Source organism: Hippopotamus amphibius, chromosome 2 (genome assembly GCF_030028045.1).
Source record: "Hippopotamus amphibius kiboko isolate mHipAmp2 chromosome 2, mHipAmp2.hap2, whole genome shotgun sequence".
In the NCBI taxonomy this organism is placed as follows: domain Eukaryota; kingdom Metazoa; phylum Chordata; class Mammalia; order Artiodactyla; family Hippopotamidae; genus Hippopotamus; species Hippopotamus amphibius.
The window spans coordinates 117,638,859-117,644,252 of NC_080187.1; the positions used below are offsets into that span (position 1 = coordinate 117,638,859).

Genomic DNA, 5,394 nt, shown 5'->3' on the forward strand with positions numbered 1-5,394 from the left:
TTTATAAAATTAACAGTTACCTTTTATTTCTTGTTTGCTAAGACTTTCTATCAACATAAATGGATATGAATTCTAGTAAGTCATTTTTCTGGATCTTTTGAGGTCATATGATTTTTATCCTTTTATCCATTAAAGTGGTGACTTACATTGATAGATTTTCTAATCTTATGCCAACCTTATATTCTTAGGATAAATTTGTCTTGACTATGATATATTGTCTATTTTTAAACTATATTATTGGACTTTCACAATAATTTTGCACCGGTGTCATGAAAACCACTGATAAACCTAAACTAAAATGGGAACGAGAAAGACATACCAACATCATCATCATTGGGCACATAGATTTGGGCAAGTCTACTGCTACTGGCCATCTGATCTACAAATGTGGGATTGACAAAAGAACTATCAGAAAGTTTGAGAAGGAGGCTGCTGAGATAGAGAAGTGCTCCTTCACGTATTCCTGGGACTTGGATAAACTGAAAGCTGAATGTGAGCATGGTGTTACTATTGATATTTCCCTGTGGAAATTTGAGACCAGCAAGTGTTACGTGACCACCACTGATGTCCCAGAACACAGAGACTTTATGAAAAGCATGATTACAGGCACATCTCAGGCTGAGTGTGCTGTCCTGATAGTTGCTGCTGGTGATGGTGAAGTTGAAGCAAGTATCTCCAAGAATGGGCAGACCCATGAGCATGCACTTCTGGCTTACACACTGAGTGAGAAACAATTAATTGTTGGTGTTAACAAAATGGGCTTCCACTGAGCCACCCTACAACCAGAAGAGATATGAGGAAATCATTAAAGATGTCAGCACCTACATAAAGAAAACTGGCTACAATCCTGATACAGCAGCATTTGTCCTAATTTCTGGTTGGAATGGTGACAGGATGCTGGAGACAAATGCTAACATACCTTAGTTCAAAGGATAGACACTCACATGTAAAGATGGCAATACCAGTGGAACCACACTGCTTAAAGCTCTGGATTGCACTGTCACCAACTCGTCCAACAGACAAGCCCTTGCTTCTGCCCCTCCAGGATGTCTACAAAATTGGTGGTATTGATACCGTTCCTGCAGGCTGAGTGGAGACTGGTGTTCTCAAATCTGGCAACGGTGGTCACCTTTGCTCCAATCAAAATAACAACTAAAGTCAAGTCTGTTGAAATGCACCATGAAGATTTGAGTGAAGCTCTTCCCGGGGACAGTGTGGATTTCAATGCCAAGGAGATGTCTGTTAAAGATGTTCATCATGGTGGTGCGGCTGATGACACCAAAAATGACCCGCCAATGAAGGCAGCTCAGGTGATTATCCTAAACCATCCAGGTCAAATCAGTGCTGGATATGCATCTGTGCTGGCTTGCCACGCAGCTCACATCGCTTGCAGATTTGCCAAGCTGAAGGAGAAGATAGATCATTGATCTGGAGAAAAGTTGGAAGATAGCCCCAAATTCTTGAAATGTGGTGACGCTGTCATTGTTGATATGGTTCCTGGCAAGCCCATGTGTGTTGAGAGCTTCTCTGACTATTCCCCGCCCCCAGGCTGTTTTGTTGTTTGTAACATGAGACAGACGATTGCTGTGTGTGTCATCAAAGAAGCGGACAAGAAGGCAGCTGGAGCTGGCAAGGTCACCAGTTGTGCCCAGAAAGGTCAGAAGGCTAAATGAATATTACCCTCAATACTGCTACTTCAGTCTTAATCAGAGGTGAAAGAATGGTCCCAGAACTGTTTGTCTCAATTGGCCATTTAAGTTTAATAGTAAAAGACTGGTTAATGATGACAATGCATTGTAAAGCCTTCAGAAGGAAAAGAGAATGTTTTTTGGACCATTTGTTTTCAACCCATAAGGTTCCCTCATGCCACCATGTATTTGATCCCCTCTCCTTGCCCTCAGACTCAAGAAACCACTGATTTCGTTTCTGTTCCTATAGTTTTGTGTTTTCAATAATGTCCTATATGTGGGATCATAGATGTGTAGCCTTTGTGACTGGCTTCTTTCACTTAGCATAATACTTTTAAGATTCATTCATGCTTGCGTGTATCAGAATTTTGTTCCTTTTTATTGTTTCAGTAGTATTCCACTGTGTAGATGAACCACAATTTGTTTATCCACTCCCCAGTTGATACACATTTGGGTTGTTCCTAGTCTCTATTATCAGTAAAGTTTCTATAAACATCCTTGCTCAAGCCTTTGGGTGGATATGGTGGTCACCCTGCAAAGGTATATTTGCCAAGTTTGCTTTGGATGTCGAGACTGATAATGCCACCCATACACCAAGGAAAGACTGAGTACATTATGAGGTTTCCTGGGGAGAGCAGGATAGCTACGAAGCCATTCTAAAAATGGCTTGAAAGACGAAGGAAAGGAGCCAAGCTTGGAGTTTTTATGGTGGTTGTTGGGTGGGGCAAGGGTGAGAGTTCCAAGCATGGGCAGGGGCTTTTGTGGTTTAAGCCTCCCATGATCAAGGGAGAGAGCACCTGAGCTGAGGTCTTGTCTTCTTGCTCAGATGTGGACAGAGGGGAGGAGAGAGGTGTTAGGCTTAAAAGCTATCAAACATCAAAAGAACAACAACAAAAAGTTAGACTCCTACAGTGCATGTATAACTTCATAAGAAACTAGCAAACTCTTTTCCAAAGTGGATGTACCATTTTGCATCCACACCAGCAGTGTATGAGAGTTCCTGTTGTTCTACGTCCTTGTCAACGTTTGTCATTTTGGGGATTTTTTTTTCCTTTAAAATGTTTACCTATATTAGTAGTTGTGGTTTTAATTTTCATTTGCCCAGTGACTAGTGATCCTGAGCATTTTTCATGTGCTTATTTGCCATCTATATATCTTCTCTGCTAATTTTTGTGGAAACTCTCAACTCTGTTCAATTCTGTTTTTAATGAATATAGGACTATTCAAGTTCCCTGTTCCTTTTGGTGGGTAATCCTTTCCTAAGAATTTATCCATGTCATCCAAACTAAAAATTTACTAGCATATAATTATTCATATTTTCTGTTTTTCCTATTATTATAGTATCTTTAATGATGTCCCTTACTTTCCGAAAATTGGCTTTTTGTGATTTTTAAAAAAAAAAGTTCATTAATCTTGCTAGGGAGTTGTCAATTTGTTAGTCTTGTCAAAGAACAAAATTTTAACCTTTGTTGTTCATTTTATTATGTACTTTTTCTATTTTATGAACTTATTGTTTTTATGATTTCATTTCCTGTTCTTTTATTATTTATTTTCCTTTTCTTTCTTTTTAACAGTTTTAGATGGATGGAGGCTCATTAATTTTCAGCCTTTTTTTCCCTCTGAATATAGACACATAAGACTATAAAATTTACATAATACTAGTTTAGCTGCATTCTGCAGATTTTGATAATACTTTTTCATCATTTAGTTCAAAAATTATCAAATTTCTCTTTCAGTGTATTCTTAGACATGGTTATTTTGTTGTATGCTTCTTAATTTCAAAACATATGGGAACTTCTGATTATATTTTTGTCATTTACTTCTAAAATAATTTTATTATGGCCAGAGAACATAATTCATGTAATATTAGTTCCTTGACATTTATTGAGAGTTTATTTCCAAGTATATATTTTCTTTTTCTTTCTTTTCTTTTTTCCTTTCTTTCTTGTTTTCCTGTGTACTTGCAAAGAAAATATATTCTGTAGCTGTAGAAGTGATGTCCATGTTGGGATGGAAACTCTGTGTACCTTCTTAGATTCTCTATAACTCCTGCTTCTTTCTCTCTTGGTCAACGACGTACCTGAGATTAATTTCCCCTCTAGTACTTGGATGAAATACAATATCTTGTCATTTTACAAAAAGTAGATGGCAGCCACCTTTCAACTTAAGCTATTCTCTGAAAACCAGAGAACCTTATCTTCTGCAGCCACAGGGCAGGTTGCTGAAAATCGGGCTCAGGATCTGATTATAAAAGTGGCAGAGCTGCAAAAGAGACTAAATGTACAGTCTCAGCAGGTCTCATATAAAAATTAGGCCCAGACATGGAAAGAATAAGACTCAAAGATTTGGAGTTGGGATATTTGAGTGAACAATCTGAGAATCTTGAACCCACCCCCAAATTTCCCTGAGCTCTTCCTGATGGCAGAAACAGCCCCTTCCACATTATCAGGGATGATCAGCCTTACCTGAGGTGGATGCCTTGCAAGATGATGTTGGTTCTTCTCAGGGCCTACTCCTCATTACTTCTAGGGTTATATCAAGAGCCAGGTACCAGCAAAGCCCAGACTGAGAAATACAAACCCTGCCTCAGAAAAAAAAAATGCCTTCATAGCAAAATAATTATAGGACCTGCCTAATAATAGGACCTGGGAGCATGCGTAAAAGTGGATCTTGGTGTAGGACAACGGAAGGCAGAATTTAAGACTGGAGACGACACTGACATAGGGCACTCATCTTTGAGGATTCTTACTGGGGTAAAAACACCTGAAGCCATCCTGGCAAGCTAAGGACCAGCAGGCTTGGAGTGGCAATCAAGGTGGTTTGACCTGCAGGATCTGAAGTGGTGGTTGATACATCACAATTCCCTAAATGGAGAGCCAACTAGGGCGCTAGTATACTTACATAAACAGAGAAAAGTGAGAATGTGTGAACTGTCTTCCACCTCAATGGAAAATTAAGGCCCCACACCCAGTTTCCAGACCTAAATGTACAGATCCAGAGCACCTGATTGAAAAGGTCAGTTCCACTTGAGTCAAGTGCCTGTAACTCCGTCACAAATATATGCAGTGAATATCCCCGCAATCCTTTCTCACAGGAACAACCTGTGACCATATGCCAGAGTAACCATGCCCCAAGCAAGGTCTAGGGCATGTCAGGATGTTTCCCCTCAGGTGAAGGACACGCTCCTGCACCTCAAATATCTGAACAGTAAAACAAAAACAACAGAAGGCACCTGGTGGGCCTCTTGGGCATTTGAATTTGGAGGAAACAAGTACCAAATTTTGAAATACTTCTCTGATTCAGTTATTGAATAACCCCAAAGGCTGCCAAATTTTTAGGGGCCTAAAGCAAGAGATGGCTGTACAATCAGATCCACAACCAGATCCTCGTTGTGGCACAAGTTTCCCTCTTTCTTGGTCATATAACCCAGCAGGTCAGATGATGCTAGAGATATCTAATGGGAAGGAATCTAGAAAGTTCCAATAGGGGAAAGTTTCAGTAGGGAGCCACAAAAAAGACCATTATAATTTGGGAGTAAATCTACACCCTCCACAGAAGAAAACCAGTCTTCATTTACAGAACATCTCTTGTGCCCTGGTAGCAACAAACCACCCCGTCACATGACACAAAGTGACAGTTGATACGAGTTATACCTCATGAGCTGGATGTGATCTATTCCAATGAATCATAAGATTTGGTGTGCACC

The 5,394-nt window shown here is 39.8% G+C and overlaps 1 pseudogene; it reads left to right on the forward strand.

Annotated features, from left to right (window-relative positions):
- The first annotated feature begins 269 nt into the window (after positions 1-269).
- Positions 270-1,673, forward strand: LOC130844456 (elongation factor 1-alpha 1-like; annotated as a pseudogene).
- Positions 1,674-5,394: the final 3,721 nt, after the last annotated feature.